Source organism: Chiloscyllium plagiosum, unplaced genomic scaffold, assembly GCF_037043375.1.
Source record: "Chiloscyllium plagiosum isolate Xiang-an unplaced genomic scaffold, Cpla_swu_hap1 HiC_scaffold_4, whole genome shotgun sequence".
Lineage (NCBI taxonomy): Eukaryota > Metazoa > Chordata > Chondrichthyes > Orectolobiformes > Hemiscylliidae > Chiloscyllium > Chiloscyllium plagiosum.
The window spans coordinates 32,780,386-32,798,727 of NW_028270142.1; the positions used below are offsets into that span (position 1 = coordinate 32,780,386).

The following is an 18,342-nucleotide window of genomic DNA, read 5'->3' on the forward strand; positions in this document are numbered from 1 at the left end:
GGTAACAAGCATTTCATACTATAAGAGAAAAACTTGCTCATTGTTGGCTAATCGATTCTGATTGACCAAGATGTTGGCATGGAGAATGACAAAGAACTATAGGCTCCCTAAAATCTTCAGTAATTTAACAAAGGAGCAAGATGTGAACATTTTCTTCATATTTGTAGAGAACAGATATCTGCATAAGAATATATGCTGCTATTTGTAAACATAAATCCACTTTATGAGGTTAACTGATTATTTTAATTTAGTTATGTAGCGAGACTAACTCTTATTCTTTCCCCAGAGGCTTGCAATTTCTTTTTGCTTCAGATGCTTATCCAATTCCCTGTTGATGCTATGTTTGAATCTGCCTTACTACCCTCTCAGGGTGATGCTGAAGCTCAAATTGAAGGCTTATTCTTGATTACACTCCCTTGAAGCCCAAGCTGACTTCAACCTATTTATGATCCCATAAGGATGGAGTCAGGGCTATTCTACTTTAAACAAGCTGTTTCTGTCAAGCAGGAGAATCTGACAATCACCTCCCCCTCTTCTTGGGAAAGTACCAAGAGAAATCACTAGAGAATTGAACATGCTGTGTTTGGCATGAATGCTAAATGTTGTCTAATTTCAATGAGGCATTTTGCTTATTCCTTTCCAATTCATCTTTCAAAGGCACAGCAGTGGATGTTAAATTTTGCTATGGGTTGCAGTCCTAGACAGCTGAATTTCTAATTGAGTTTAGAATCAAAAAATTTCAATTGCTAACTTTGATTGTATTCCTGAGATTAAATAATAATCTCCATGATACTTTTATAACGTGATGTAAAGAGTTAGACTATTATTTACGGCACCTTCAGAAAAGTGTCTGGAATCTCACAAGTGAACAGGTTCAGTGTTTTTGAATTAACTTCAAAGACTGCAAATGGACAGTATGATACTTAGAGGTCTGCACACGTGAGGAGAAATGCAGACAATCTGACTGAAACGCAGAATTCAAGTGGTATCTAAGGAATTTCAAAAACAAATTCTTATAGAAACTGCTGTATAGTTTTTCAGAGTTTTCACGAGTAATGCAGAAATAAATCAATCCTACATTACAGCACTTCAAAAGCAATTAATTGAAAGTGCTTTGTCATACACTGAAAGCATGAATGTTGCTATATTAATGCAAATCTTTCTTTCTACAGGAGTCCAGAATAATGTGAAATGATCCAAAATGTAGTCAATACCATGAGGCTATGGGACAGAGTGCTCCACAGAACTATATTGACCCAAAGAGAAAAAAAATCTGGTGCAGATCAGATGACTCAAATTCAAATTGGATTTACATTGACCGTCAAAAAACAAATTAACCCTGACGAAAGCATCTCATTTTCCCATCTGCAGAATTATGTTTGGCACCATGCTATGGTATAGAGCATCAACTTAACGGCAAATTTAGTTTCTCCTGTTTTGCCATCTTATTAGAAAAGAACCAAAGAGATTTAGAAGAATATTAGCAGGGATAAAAGGTGTCAGTTTTGGGGAGAGGCTGAGAAAGTTAGGTCAGTTCTCCCTGAAACAGATAAAGTTAAGAAGTTGAAAAATGTGTTGCTGGAAAAGCGCAGCAGGTCAGGCAGCATCCAAGGAGCAGGAGAATCGACGTTTTGGGCATAAGCCCTTCTTCAGGAATCGAGCTTATGCCCGAAACATTGATTCTCCTGCGCCTTGGATGCTGCCTGACCTGCTGCGCTTTTCCAGCAACACAATTTTCAGCTCTGACCTCCAGCATCTGCAGTCCTCACTTTCTCAAAGTTAAGAAGTTGCCTGATAGAAGTTTACATGATGAGAATCTTTGAGTAAAAGATTTAACTCAAATACGAGATGAGTGTTTTTCCCCATTTACAGTTACCAAGATCTGCCTGTGGGTTCTACCTGAAAAGATAATGAAAACTGAATGTATGTATCATTTTAAAAGGGAGTTGAACAGGTATTTAAGGATAAAGAACTTACAGGACAAAAGACTGGAAGCCTCGGACTAAAATAACTATTATTCCAAACAGCCAGTACTGGCCAACTCAGCTTTCTTTGTTGTAACTTTCTATGATTCCAAGAATTAACATATTTAATCATTAATAACGATCCCCAAACAAGTGAAATTACTTTTGGAAATCTAACCAAATATATTACCCTTGGTAGCATTCATATCAAACATGGACAGCCTCCTAGCATTAACTGGAGTTCAATTTTCAGAAAGATGTACATTTTTAGTAGAAGTGCCCAAAGCCTCAACATTAATCAAAGGAAAACATTCATTCAGATGTGGTCTTCATAGCTCAATAGAATTGTTCAACAGTAACACAAAGAGTGGAGAATTCAACAGTGGTGGCAAAGTAAAGCCAAACGGATAAGGGGCAAAAGTGTCAATAAAAAAGATTAATCATAATTAAAAGCAGTGAGGACTGAAATACCTCTGGCAATTTAACAGTCAATGGGAATTGTGGAACAGATGAATGAACTCCCAGGAATGCCCAGATTTTTGGTGTTTTAAATACAACTCAAAATACTATTAACCAACTAATTGGCCTAATTTGAATAGAAAGGTTTTTGAAATTATGCACAGCAGGGAAGGTGCAGAAGGAGAGGATGGTGAAACTGATCAGGCAGAGGGAATTGTACAAGTATAAGATGCTTCAGTTCAATGGAAAGTGGATGCACATCCACAGCATTAGTGCCATACCACACTGGAAATCATGACCCCACTATTCCCAGAGTCATCACAAAAGTTAAAGATTTTATCAAAATACACAAAGGTCCCAATTTATCTGTCTGATAGACCCAGGCTGGTAAAAAACACGGATCAGGTTTTTGTAGTTAACAAGAATTACTATTTATGATAAATAAATAGATCCTAATCACACATAAACAATAATAAACTGTTGACGTATAGCTTAACTAATTACCCCACGCTTAAAACTCACCTTCCACACACACAGACGCAAATGACAAAAAATAATTTGGTGTTACAGGTAGGGGGAGAAATGGAGAAGGCAGATCAATGAGTCCTGTCCACAGGATTCACTGAGATGATCCATTTGTTGTCAGTGCTTGCTGTTTTTCAAACTCAAGTCTCCAGGTACTTTTCAGTACCTTACCAGGTCCTCAGAGAAAGATGATTTTGCATCCAGGGCAGATGCAGACCATGAAAGAAGTTTGACTGGACAGTTCAACTGACTATTCTGACAGTTAAATTCAGACTAGACTCAAAAGTCATTTATGTTGCATTGGCAATGAGTGTTATGATGAAACATGCTGCTGTTGAAGGAGTCTTGAGAATAATTAAAACATTAAAGACACCAAATGAGAAAAAAAAGTATAGAAACAAACAAATACTGATTAACCTAGAAGATACAAAGTTAGCCCTTTTTCCCATGATTCACATGCTAATCTTATGGATGGCTACTTTGGAGTACAGCTGGTTTTATCGTACTCTTAGTGGGAAAGAGCAATTGCTGTCAATTGGCCTGGGAAGCTAAAAAAATAAAAGAGGCAGTCAAAAGTAGTTAAGCTACTGAAACATTGGCACTAATAGAACTTATAGAGGGGTGCAACTGTCCAACACGAAAATAAATTTTATGCATGAGGCAATCCAAGAAAAGAAATTGCTCAATAAATGCTATATTCTCTGGAACTATGTACAGTCAGCAAAGAGTGTCTGAAAGGCAACCTTGATAGCATAAAGGACATGTTAAAAAGAACAGAGATTTCCAAAATAAAGTGCATTAATTCAAGTCACCAGTTGCCAGACTGTGTCTTGGAGCTTACTACAAGAAGTTATTGAAGATCCTCGAAGAAGGATGTTTGGTGGCACCAGGACTCATGATAAAGGAAAGACGTGAAAATAAAATGATTTTGTTGAGGTGACTTAGTCATAGAGTCATAGAGATGTACAGCACGGAAACAGACCCTTCGGTCCAACCTGTCCATGCCGACCAGATATCCCAACCCAATCTAGTCCCACCTGCCAGCACCCGGTAAAGATATGGAACATGAAAAAATCATTTTGCTTACTTTTTGTTACTTTTATTCAAGAACTGTTTGACTCCAAAATCTTTAATTTTATTTAAATTCTATTTAGCATAACAAGTAGTCATCGAGTCATAGAGATATACAGCGCAGAAGCAAACCCCTCGGTCCAAATTGCCCATGCCAACCTGATATCCTAAATACATCTAGTCCCAATTGCTAGCATTTGGCCCATATCCTTCTCAACCTTTCCTCTTCATATATCTATCCTAATACATTTTAAATGTTGTAATTGTACCAACCTCCACCACTTCTTCCAGCAGGTTGTTCCATACACACACCACCCTCTTTGTGAAAAAGAAGACCTTTAGGTCCCTTTTAACTCCGTTCCTTTTCACATTAAACCTATGCCCTCTAATTTTTGACTTCCCCATCCTGGAGAAAAGACCTTGTCGATTCACCTTGTCCATACCTCTCATGATTTTATAAACCTCTATAAAGTCTCCCCTCGTTCTCTGACACTCCATAGAAAATAGCTGCAATCTATTCAGCCTCAAACCCTCCATCATCCTTAAATCGTTTCTGAATCCTTTCAGATTTCACAACATCCTTCCTATAGCAGGGAGACCAAAATTGCACACAATATTCCAATAGTGACCTAACCAATGTCCTGTACAGCCACAACATAACCTTCCAATTCCTGTGCTCAATACTCTGACCAATAAAGGGAAGCATACCAATCTTCTTCACTATCCTATCTACCTGAGACTCCACTTTCAAGGAGTTATTAACCTGCACTCCAAAGTCTCTCGGTTCAGCAACACTCCCTAGGACCTGCACGGATTGTCTTTCCAAAATGCAGCACCTCGCATTTATCTAAATTAAACTCCATCTGCCACTGCTCAGCCCACTGGCCCGTCTGATCAAGATTCCGCTGTACTCTGAGGTAACGTTCCTCACTGTTCACTGCACCTCCAATTTTGATGTCATCTGCAAACTTAGGAACTATACCTCCTATGTTCACATCCAAATCATTTATATAAATGACAAAAAGCAGTGGACCCAACACCGATCCTTGTGGCACTCCACTGATCACAGTCTCCAGTCTGAAAAGCAACCCTCCACCACCATCCTTTGTCTTCTACCTTTGAACCAGTTTTGTTTGCAAATGGCTAGTTCTCCCTCAGTTCTGTGTGATCTAACCTTGCTAACCAGTCTCCAATGGGGAATCTTGTTGAACCTTACTGAAGTCCATATAGATCATGTCCACTGCTCTGCCTTCACAAATCCTCTTCATTACTTCTTCAAAAAACTCAATCAAGTTTGTAAGACATCATTTCCCACGCACAAAGCCATGTTGACTATCCCTAATCAGTCCTTGCCTTTCCAAATACATGTAAATCCTGTCCCTCAGGATTCCCTTCAATACCTTTCCACCATGGATGTCAGGCTCACCAATCTATAATTCCCTGGCTTTTCCTCCCCTTTTTAAATAGTGGCACCACATTAGCCAACTTCCAGTCTTCTGAAACCTCATCTGTGGCTGTCAATGATATAAATATCTCAACAAGGGGCGCAGCAAACACTTCACAAGCTTCCCAACTAGTTCTAGGTCCCACCTGATCAGGTCCCAGGGATTTATCCACCTTTGTTTGTTATAAGAAGTCCAGCACCTCCTCCTCTGTAATAGATGACAATGACATATAGTGAATTTCTGAAAAAGGTGAATATTTAAGTGAATTTCATAAGCTTCTAGACTGGACAATACCAAAATAATTCACAATATATTTTAAATTCTAATCCAAAGGCTGCCATTTGTAAAAAGAGGATCTCAGGAACTCTTATGATTACTGAGATATGAAGGATTTCTGATGTGATGGGCAATAGTTTCTGTAATTAAAAGATGCTCAAGCTTCACAAAGTTATTGGTATTTGATGTTTTGGAGCAGGAATCCAGATCATAATGGCACAGGTAGTGAGCAGACCACTCCTGGCCAAAAATCTACACCCAACTTCCCAAAACACCAATGTTACTATTTTAAGCCTCACCCACGAAAAGCCCATCCTCATCACAAATTATCAATCCACTGCTAACCCTCTTGCTACTCAAAAAATTGCACCTCAATTCTCTTTACTTAACATTTCTGAATCTGATATGCCTTGGTTTCCCAGTATTCTCTTCTACTGCCTTATATGGTCCACTTGGCTATTGGCTGTTCTGTTGATATTCTTGTTGTTGTTCCTGCTGGTTTATGCTCTTGGCTGGTCCTACATCTCCTTAGTTTCTTAAACTTCCGCAGGCAGCATTTTATTTGGTCAGGGAAAATGTAACGAGCAGCGAAGTTCACAACTGATCTTGGAGGAACCTGTTTGGGAGAGGTCATAGCACAGAAACAGATAGTTTTAAGTATAACCTTGTTGTAAATCCACATTGGCGACTAGAGTGGGGTCTTTCTTGATTATGTTTCATTAAGATATATCTCTTGATTAAACTTAAAAACATAAGCCATAAGTATTAAGTTAGCCTGGAGCAGTGTTTGTAGAGGAATAAGACGGTGCTATTTTCTGGGTCTGTAGATTGGAAGAAGCAAAAATGGCCTTTTGTGGACTGATATGTTCTTCTTGTTGGATGTGGGAAGTTAGGGAGAGTTTACGTGTTACTGAGGATTATATCTGCAATAAATGCCATTGGTTGCAAGTCCTATCATGTCGAATGGATCAGTTGGAGCAACAGTTACAGGCAATGCGGAATTTACAAAAGCAATGGTTATGATGGATGGCAGTTACAGGAAGGGAGAAAAGTCGCAGATACAGTCACATAGGTAGGTTAACTCCAGGAAAGGTAAGAGAGGTAGGTAGATAGTGAAGGAGTCCTCTGTGGCTATCCCCATTTCAAACAAGTATGCTGTTTTGGAAAGTGTAGGGGTTGATGGATTCTCAGGGGAATGTAGCACAAACAGCCAAGTTTTGGTATCAAGACTGTCTCTAATGCAATGAAGGGTACGTCTAGTTCTAAGAGATCGATTGTGTTAGGGGATTCTCTAGTCAGAGGCACTGGCAGGCGTATCTGTGGCCAGACAAAGACTCAGAATGGTGTGTTGTCTCCCTGGTGCCAGGATCAAGGATGTCTCAGAGAGGGTGCAAAATGTTTTCAAGGAGGAGAGGGACAGCAGGAGGTCATTGTCCATATTGAAACCAATAACATAGGAAGGGAATTGGATGAGACTCTGAAGGGAGAATATAAAGTTATTCAGGAATTTAAAAAGGAGGTCCTCATTAATAGTAATATCTGGATTACTCCCAGTGCTACAAGCTCGTGAGAGTAGGAATAGGAGGATAGAGCAAATGAATGCATGGTTGAGGCGCTGGTGAATGGGAGAAAGATTCACATTTTTGGATCATTGGAATCTCTTTTGGCGTAGAAGTGACCTGTATAAGAAGAACGGATTGCACCTGAATTGTAAGGGGACTAATGTACTAACAAGGAGATTTGCTAGAGCTGCTCAGGAGGATTTAAGCTCGTAAGATGGGATGGATGGCACCCAGGGAGATAGTGAGGAAAGAGATCAATCTGAGAGTGGTACATTTGGGAAAAGAAGTGAGTGAAACTCAGGGCAGGCAGGGTCAAGGCAGAGAGCAAGATAGGACTGATAAATTAACTGCATTTATTTCAATGCAAGAGTCCTAACTGGGAAGGCAGATTAACTCAGGGCATGGTTAGGAACTCGGATATCATGGCAATTACAGAAATATGGCTCAGGGATGGACAGGTCTGGCAGCTTAATGTTCCAGGATACAAATGCTACACGGAGGATAGAAAGGGAGGCAAGAGAGGAGGGTAGTGGCGTTTTTGATAAGGGATAACATTACATCTGTACTGAGGGAGGATAATTCCGGAAATACATCCAAGGAAGTTATTTGGGTGGAATCGAGAAATAAGAAAGGGATGATCACTTTGGGATTATATTATAAACCCCTAATAGTCAGCGGGAAATTGAGAAACAAACTTGTAAGGAGATTTCAGTTATCTGTAAAAATAATAGGGTGGCTATGCTAGGGGATTTTAACTTTCCAAACATAGACCAGTACTACCATAGTGTTAAGGGTTTAGATGGAGAGGAATTTGTTAAGTGTGTACAAGAAAATTTTGTGATTCAGTATGTGGATGTACCTACTACAGAAGGTGTAAAACTTAACCTACTCTTGGGAAATAAGGCAGGGCGGGTGACTGAGGTGTCAGTGGGGGAGCACTTTGGGGCTAGTGACCATAATTCTATTAGTTTTAAAATAGTGGTGGAAAAGGATAAGCCTGATCTAAAAGTTAAAGTTCTAAATTGGAGGAAGGCTAATTTTGACGGTGTTAGGCAAGAACTTTCAAAAGCTGATTGGGGCGGATGTTCACAGGTAAAAGGACGGCTGGAAAATGCAAAGCCTTCAGAAATGAGATAACGAGAGTCCAGAGAAAGTATATTCCTGTTAAGGTGAAAGGAAAGGTGTAGGGAATGCTGGATGACTAGAGAAATTGAGGGTTTGGTTATGAAAAAGAAGGAAGCATATGTCAGGTATAGACAGGTATAGATTGAATGAATCCTTAAAGGCAGTAGGAATATACTTAAGAGGGAAATCAGCAGGGCAAAAAGGGGACATGAGACAGCTTTGGCAAATAGAATTAAGGAGAATCCAAAGGCTTTTTACAAATACATTTAGGACAAAGGGTAACTAGGGAGAGAATAGGGCCCCTCAAAGAATAGTAAGGTGGCCTTTGTGTGGAGCCGCCGGAGATGGGGAGATACTAAATGAGCATTTTGCATCAGTGTTTACTGTAAAGAAGGACATGGAAGATATAGAATGTAGGAAATACAGGGGGACATCTTGAAAAATGTCCATATTACAGAGAAGGAAGTGCTTGAAACGCAAAAAAAGGATAAATCCCCAGGACGTGATCAGGTATACCCTAGAACTCTGTGGAAAGCGAGGGAAGTGATTGCTGGGCCCCTTGCTAAGATATTTGTATCATCGATAGTCACAGGTGAGATGCTGGAAGACTGGAGGCTGGTTAACATGGTGCCACTACTTAAGAAAGGTGGTAAGGACAAGTCAGGGAACTATCGACCAGTGAGCCTGATGTCGGTGGTGGGCAAGTTGTTGGGCAGTATCCTGAAGGACAGGATTTACATGTATTTGGAAAGGACTGATTAGGGATAGTCAACATGGCTTTGTGCGTGGGAAATGATGTCTCACAAACTTGATTGAGTTTTTTGAAGAAGTAATGAAGTGGATTGATGAGAGCAGAGGGATGGATGTGATCTTCTGGACTTCACTAAGGCGTTCGACAAGGTTCCCCATGGGAGACGGGTTAGCAAGGTTCAAGCTCATGGAATACATGGAGTACTAGCCATTTGGATACAGAACTGGGTCAAAGGTAGAAGACAGAGGGTGGTTGTGGAAGGTTGCTTTTCCGACTGGAAGCCTATGACCAGTGGAGTGCCACAAGGAGCGGTGCTGGGTCCACCACTTTTCATCATTTAAATAAATGATTTGGATGTGAGCATAACAGGTATAATTAGTAAGCTTGCAGATGATACCAAAATTGGAGGTGTAGTGGACAGTGAAGAAGGTTACCTCAGATTACAATGGGATCTTGATCAGATGAGCCAATGGGCTCAGGAGTGGAAGATGGAGTTTAATTTAGACAAATACGAGATGCTGCATTTTGGAAAGACAATTCGGTGTAGGGCTTATATTAGTGGTAAGGTCCTAGGGAGTGTGCTGAAAACAGAGACCTTGGAGTGCAGGTTCATAGCTCCTTGAAAATGGAGTCACAGGTAGACAGGATAGTGAAGAAGGTGTTTGATATGCTTTCCTTTATTGGTCAGAGTATTGAGTACAGGAATTGGGAGGTCATGTTGTGGCTGTACAGGACATTGGTTAGACCATTTTTGGAATATTGCATGCAATTCTGGTGTCCTTCCTATTGGAAGGATGTTGTGAAACTTGAAAGGGTTCAGAAAAGATTTACAAGGATGTTGCCAGGGTTGGAGGATTTGAGCTCTACGGAGAGGCTGAATAGGCTGGGGCTGTTTTCTCTGGAGTGTCAGAGGCTGAGGGGTGACCTTATAGAGGTTAATAAAATCATGAGGGGCGTGGATGGGATAATTAGACAATGTGTTTTCCCTGGAGTGGGGGAAATCCAGAACTAGAGGGCATAGGTTAAGGGTGAGAGGGAAAAGATATAAAAGAGACCTACAGGGCAACTTTTTCACGCAGAGGGTGGTACATGTATGGAATGAGCTGCCAGAGGTAGTGGTGGAGGCTGTACAATTGTAAAGGCATCTGGATGGACATATGAATAGGAAGGATTTGGAGGGATATGGGCCAAGTGCTGGCAAGTGGGAGTAGATTAGGTTGGGAAATCTAATCGGCATGGACGGAATGGACCGAAGGGTCTGTTTCAGTGCTGTACATCTCTATGACTCTCTGACTGTGACTGTATATATAATGCCAACGAACCAGTAACATTTTGATTCAATTGGTAAAGGCATTCCTGATACTGTACGGCTAGCAATTTTGAACTACTCTATTCAGTCTTCCTTGTACTGAAAGATACCATTAAACATGCGAAGGAAGTCCAGACATCATGGAAGTGTCACAAACTTAAATGCCAGAATCTCACAATGGGCAGCCATTGCAAATAACAGGTTAATGGTTAGTGGATGAAGAATTAAAATAAATTAAACTCTTTCATACTTCAATTAAAGTTATAGCCCACGTTATGTTTTAAAATATTATTGAAGTGACCATTGTTTGATCTGACATTTAATTCAGACATTATAAACACTAGTTTTGAACTATAGAAATTTGAACTTCCTTGAAGTACAGGTGTTAGAAGAAGAGAGATTGTTTCAGAGACTTTGTTTTGGAAATGAAAACCCAATTAAGGTATCTTTCAGTTGAAACAATTTTGAATGTGTTTTGTTGGAGTTTGTCAGTTGATCACAGCAGAGCTGAAAAATGTGTTGCTGGAAAAGCCAGCAGGTCAGGCAGCATCCAAGGAGCAGGAGAATCGATGTTTCAGGCATAAGCCCTTCTTCAGAATTCAGGAACTAGTGTTTATAATGTCTGAATTAAATGTCAGATCAAACAATGGTCACTTCAATAATATTTTAAAACATAATGTGGGCTATAACTTTAATTGAAGTATTAAAGAGTTTAATTTATTTTAATTCTTCATCTACTAACCGTTAACCTGTTATTTGCAATGGCTGCCCATTGTGAGATTCTGGCATTTAAATTTGTGACACTTCCATGATGTCTGGACTTCCTTCGCATGTTTAATGGTATCTTTCGGTACAAAGAAGACTGAATAGAGTAGTTCAAAATTGCTAGCCATACAGTATCAGGAATGCCTTTTACCAATTGAATCAAAATGTTACTGGTTGATCACAGCAGTCATTTAAATCAGCAACAACTATATTGACAGCTGTGCCTCAGCAGTAGCACAATCACCTCATCATCAAAAGGTTGTGGGTTCATATCTCACTTGAGAAATGCAAGTACAGCAAACTTTATTTGAAGTGGCGCTCTCGATAAATCGACAAAAACTTATATACCTCAAAAACTGGAAGTTCACACTGTCATCATGATCTTTGTGATGTCCAAGTAGTTAGTTGAAAGTGCAAATAAGGAGGCTTTCTCTTGGTAAGTTTTATTTAAGGCAAAATTGCATTATTACTTAAGTGATTTAAGCTGCAAATAAAGTATAACAGTGACATGTACACACCCGCATCACACTTCTATTACTTAATGTGTGTTTACATTGATTATTGTGGACCTTTAGATCAACCAGAATCTTTGATTAACCGTTACAGTCCTGGTCCCATATGGATTGATTAATAAAAAGTCTGCTGTACATAATTTAGACTTACATTTGAGTGCAGAACTGAGAGTGTACTGCAGTCAAAGGTGATTCTTTTTTGGGATAAGATACTAGACCAGGACATCTGTTTTCTCAGGTGGACATAAAAGATCTCAGGGCCTCATATGAAAGAGCAGGAGGGTTAGTACTGACCACTATTTATTGCTCAGACAAAATCTCTAGAAGAGATGGTCTGATCTTTAGTGTTTATGGGAGCTTGCTATGTACCAAAGGTTCAAAAGCACTTCATTAGTTATAAAGCACAATAGGACTGCTTGAGAACATGAAAGCTTCCGAAGAAATACAAGATTTTTCTATTTCTTTTTCATAGAAGTAGTGCAGTCAATGCTATGCTGTTCCAACTCAACAACATTACTGAAGAGCAACAGCACAAAAACAAACATTTTTATGACTTATCATGACATAAGAGGAGTAAAGGGAATACAGGTAAAATATCACAACGATAAAGAGGAAAATGCTGGTGGCTGAAATAGGACCCATTGCAATTGCACAGTCTTTGCTCGTGCATGAGTCTTGCAGAGACATTTAAAGATCTCGACCTCATAGATTCAGGTACAAAATGGAACACAATTTTACAGAACAACATTGTTTAGTTGAGGATCAAGTTTGAGGCAGAATTGAGTCGAATTATTTAAATTTACCATCAGGTTAGTATCTGCCTGAGGCCAATGATTGTCTGCTGTTAAAACCATTAATGAACACTGTTCAACATCAATGATAGCTGTAGGATACCATAATTGATGCTGATGAGGTATTAAGAGCCTGCAATCCAAAATATGAGTTTGTAACTTTCTGAAGATCCACATTAGGGGAGATTTGTACAACATTGACATAGTGACTTGAAGAGGGGCTCCAAAGTAAGTGTACATAAACATGACAAAAAGCATTTGGTTCTTTAGCATCAGCAACCTTCCCTCTGGAGTGTCCAGCAAAATGCAAGAAAACAGTGGACAATAACTGAGTTAACACAGTTGCGAACACTGGACTTTAAAAGACAGATGAATTTTGGACTATCTCCTTTAACTTGAAGTGAAACAGAACATTCTGGAAAGGAGTTGATGATGGTGTTGTACTGAACACTACCACCCGGAGGCAGATCTGAATGGGGGTAAAAGGAGAGAAAATCAGGAATAAAACCAATGAAACATTTTGCACATTTGTAATGCTTTCCCATTAGTGACTCACAACAAAGAAACAACTTTGTTGTGAGATAGTGAGAAAGAGGGAGACAAAGCAACTAATGCAGTGTGGAACAACAAAGCAGTTACTGCTGTGAAGAGCAGTAAAGGATTGTTTTTGTGTAAACAAAATGTTTTTGAAGCAGTACGTTTGTGACAGATTTTTGATTAAAAGGAAGGGGCAGAACTGACAACTCCTGGAGACTTATGGAATAAGGAATTGCTGAGGTGAGACTTGCTGATGAAATTATGACCTGAAAAATTCAGGGTACATGGAATGATTTTCAAAGGACACTGGAAGTTACAATCCAGTGCAGCAGGAGCAGTGAGCCTGCTGAAGAGTCACAAGTAACTTTGAACTTGTTCTTATAATGATCTGACGCAGTACACAGCAAATGGGGTAGTAAGGCCTATGTAGACCATAACACCAGAAGATACAGGAGCAGAATTAACACCATTCAGTTCGTTGAGAGTGCTCTGCCATTTGATCATTGCTGATATATTTCTAACCTCATTCTCCTAACTCTCACCGTAACCCTTGATCCCCTTACCAATCAAGAACCTATCTATCTCTGTCATAAATACAATCAATGACCTGGCCTCTATAACCTTAGTGGCAATGAGTTCCACAGATTGACCACCCAGGAATGCATTGTACTTGTGATTTCCTAGCATCTGGTAATTCCCAACAAACCAGTTTTAATGTTTCATGTTAGAGAAAGCCAGTGTCTACTCAGACGTGGCTACACACAGTAGACTTAGACCAGGTACTTTCTGTGGTTCCTATTCATTAACAATTAGCAAATTGGCTGTGAGGCACTGACTAAATCTTTCTTCACAAAGTTCTTAAGTCCAGCAACCTTAAGTATCTCGTAGCTATCTTTCTGCTACCACTGTTGTACATGGGCTGGGCTGCTGGAGATAGTAGAACAACTTAAGCATTATCAGTCCAGCAGTCACCAGCTCCTGTTATGGTGCTGGTGATGCATTCATCCTGTTGTTCCTCACTCAGCCAATGACATATTCCAAAGTGTGGGCACTCCCAACAGTCTTATAATGTCCCTTAGTGCCTCCCAAAATTTCAATCACTGCCCTTAGGACTAAGGCTGCAGGTAAATGTGAACACCACCAGCTGTATTTCCCCTCCAAGTCACACAGCTCCTTCACCATTCTTTCATTGTCACTTGGTCAAAGTCCTGGAATTCCCTACTTAAAAGGATGTCGAATAGCACAATCCAAGGGTCTCAGCAGTTCAAGAAGGCTACTCGGCACCATCCCCCAAGTCCCTCCTCCCTATCTTTTATCTTAGCCTGCTGGACCAACTTTCCTCATTCCTGAAGAAGGGCTAATGCCCGAAACGTCGATTCTCCTGTTCCCTAGATGCTGCCTGACCTGCTGCGCTTTTCCAGCAACACATTTCCATACTCGGCACCATCTTCCAAGGATAATTCCGGGTGGGCAATAAATGTCAATGAAGGCCATACTCCATGAATAAATCAGATACATCAATAAAATTGGATATCTGGCTGTCAATCTAGGCTTCTAAGTCATCAATAAATATGGTGAATGGTTGAGGACCCAACACGGATCCCCATGGAACACTACTAGTCACATCCTGCCAATTAGAGAACCTGGCCATTATCTCTACTCCCTGCCCCCAGCCACTTAGCCAATTTCCTAACCAAGTCAATAATTTTCTTTCAATTGCTTGAGCAGCTTCACAACAGTCTTAAGAGGGACTTTATTGAATGCCTTCTGGCAGAACAAATCAGAAGATAATACACCTGCGGATCCAACTACTTTTAATTTTGAAAATCAAACAATGATGAGGGAAATCATGGGATGTGTATCAATACTTCCTCACATCTGTTATATGCTTTTCATTATATATTTTCCAATCTGAAACTGCAGTTAAAGTTATCTTTAAGATTAAACAGACTTCCTTGCTTTTGAAAAGGAATAAAATTTGCAGTTTAATAATGTTGTTTACTGCAGCTAATAGCAGCACTGAATTATACAGTATAGAATGCCCATTGTGTCTCTGCTGATATTTTGAAAGAATAAGATCTTTAGTCCCACTATCCTGTCTTTTTTTCTGTTGCTCTGACCATGTTCTCCACTCAAGTAGTTATCAAATTCCCTTTTGAAAATTACTAGTGAATCTACTTCCACCATCACCCTTTCAGTACATGCATTCCAGATCATAAAAACTTGCTGTGTAAAACAAATTCTCCTGCTGCACTCTGATTCTTTTCCCAATTACCCTTAAATCCATTACCAACTTGGTACTGGAAACAGTTTCTCCCAAATTATTCCATCGACAATGATTTTGAACATTTCCGTACCTAATCTTCACAACTCTAAATGGAACAACCGCAATTTCTCTCGTCTCCCCGCAAGTTTTACATATCTAGTAGGAGTAAATGTTACGTGCTTCCTCTGAAACACATTGATATCTTTGCTAAGTATGATGCCCAACAGTGGAAACAATATAGCAGCAGGGGCCTAAACTTTAGAAATTAATTCCATCTTTTGATGGTTCTCAATGCGCACTAGCAGGTTAATCAGCCAGTCACTTACGAGATACATGACCATATGAAACAGTCATGAGGAGCTGATGTCAATGCAACACTGTAGCATTTGCTCATCTTGCTTATTTGCTCACCTGTCATGTTTTAAAAGTAAGTCAGGGCTCATTCTTTTTATTTTAGAAACAGTCCCTCAAAGTTAAACTTCCAGTATGGCAAGTAATGGATACAAATGGATAATGAAGAATCTCTGCATTCTATATGATATCAAGCCGAGGCCTCCCTGTGATCATGAAACCGAAAAAATGTCTCATCTTCCCAGGTCCACTTTCAACAGTGTGTCAGTGTCTTAAAACATGCTCTTACTTCTTCTGTACAATCAAACAATTGAGCTGTTAAGGCTGCTTACCAGCCCTGTACATTTATCAGAACTCTGCTCCTAATCTGACTGCTACTTAACATGAGGAAAGTATTGTTGAGTTACTGGTATAACATTTAGTTTAAATAAATAGCATGTTAACCTCGCACTGTTTAATCCACTCGGTCTGTATAAAATTTATCCAATTGTGAGTTCAGGGGACCATGCTACTGTTATTTTAAAAATTGTGGCACCAATCATCTTATTTAGTTTTCTAAACCTTATATCTAAAATATATCAAATGAATCTTTGAAAAAAAGTCTTAAATGGTTGCATTTGAAAGTCTTTAAAGGCTTGATTTAGTTTGGATTTGAGCTGTAACAATCCCATCTCAGGAAAACTAAATTTCCTCTAACAAGTTAAGCACAGTGACCAAATTTCAGCTGTTTGGTTGCTTCATATCAAGGCAGCATCTAAATAGACAGATTTGGGTTAGTACAATGTCAGATTAACATGTTACGGATTTAAATTTCACTAGCTTGTCATCCAAGGAAATATAAACCTAACAAAGACTCTGTTTACAGTGCCAAGTTCATCACTTAGTAAATCAGGTCTGCACATAACGTGGCATTTTTTACTCTCACACCCACAGAAGAGAAAAAACAAAGGAAACCTCACACTTTCTAACTGGCGTGAACAAATAGGTATCTTCCTTCTTGCAAAGGTCATTGTTCAATTGAGACAGTCACTGGTATGCTCACCCTTCTCCTAGAAAAAACAAATTGCCCAAGTCCAAGATCTCAAGGGCTGTAAGTGGTTTCAAGGTCTATTGGGAGTCACTCTGCTTACAATATAAACACAGCGTTAACGACAGAGAGGCTCCCTGCTGAGCACTGAACACAATCACACCTTCATAAATGTTAAAAGACCCCAGAGATACTTGTGGCAGGTTTTGATCTCCAAGAATGAACAGCTGCTCTCAGTGCTTAACAGCAAGCTACACTTTTTACTAATGTCTGTGGTAATTACAAAAAAAAAAGTTAAGTTCTTCAAAGCTAATTTTATGATATATTGAAAGCAAAATCACCAACCTTGATGTCTTACATGCCTGGAATTCAACACAAGATTCTGCTCTCTTCTGGAGAATGTTCTGATTGAGGATCAAAACTAATTCTGTCCAGGACACCCACTCCAAACTGCTTTGTAGTGACTCCTGCAGCAATGATTATGTATATGAAGGTCATAATCAAGTAGGAGAAAGTGAGGACTGCAGATGCTGGAAATCAGAGTCAAAAAGTGTGGTGCTGGACAGGGTTAGCTCAGCTATTGCACACCAATCTGCCATGATGGAACACACATTGTCCAGACTCACATGAAAATAGGGTTATCATTTGCATTTGATTTCTACGCGTAAACTGGACATCATACATGCAATTTATATTTGCAGATGATCTGTAGATGGACTCCACAGAAAAACATTTTTTTTTGACAATTTAGTTGATGGATGTTACATTTGGAATGGATTTTTCTATTAATGTAAATATTTCCTGACATATATATTACTTCCTACATCAGCCATAGCTAGCATAGGAAACTATTAGAAGTCCTCAATTATTAATAAGATAATGAATACAATCTGCTTCTTGATTCTTGACTCTTGCAATAGCATTAAACCTTTTTTGAAGCTAAAAACTATCATTAGCAAGATTAGCAAATTAACCTTCAAGTCGGCATCCTGAGTTCAAGAAAGAAGACACATAAAAACACATTGGGTTTATTATGACTTACATAGAAAATCACTCGATGTGCTGCAGACTTTATCTTTTTCACCAAGGTTTGTGCAGTTCTCCTATTAAAGTTGCAGTTCATAATGGCAACAAACCTGAAGATGCCAATCCAACTAAGGTTAAATAAAAATAAAGTGCTGGAGAAACTCAGCAGTTCTGCCAGCATTTGTGGATACAGAAACAGGGTTAATACTTTAGGACCAATATGACTTTCCCAGATTTACATTTTAACCTTCAGAAGTCGAAAGTCAATAAGTATCGTTCATACAATAGGTATTTTCAGCCAAGTAGGCCCGAAACTGTGGAATTCTTTCCCAAAGTGTCTCCACTTCCAGCTTGCTTTACGACCTCCTCCAAGATGTACAGTAATCATTAGTCTAAGTTTTCAGACAGTGAACTTTGGCTTTGTATCAGTAATGTATAATTGCACTCCAGTGCAAAGTACTTTTGAATGTTTTACTATATTTAAGGTACTATGGGTGGAATCCTTTCAAATTTTGATTATTGTGTCAATGCTTTCTTTACAGGGTCAATATTTGCACCATTATTGTTGCCTTAGTCAACG

At 39.3% G+C, this 18,342-nt stretch overlaps 1 protein-coding gene and 1 long non-coding RNA gene across 3 annotated transcripts in view; both read right to left on the bottom strand.

Annotated features, from left to right (window-relative positions):
- LOC122549307 (transcription activator GLI3) overlaps positions 1-18,342 on the bottom strand; it is a 382,007-nt gene that overhangs the window by 296,144 nt on the left and 67,521 nt on the right. The gene's annotated exons all lie outside the window — the stretch shown is intronic.
- Positions 11,683-18,059, bottom strand: LOC148150106 (uncharacterized). The gene is made up of 3 exons (XR_015756927.1): positions 17,779-18,059; positions 17,082-17,203; positions 11,683-13,024 (listed from the first exon to the last, which is right to left on the bottom strand). It is a non-coding gene; the product is annotated as an uncharacterized LOC148150106 (long non-coding RNA).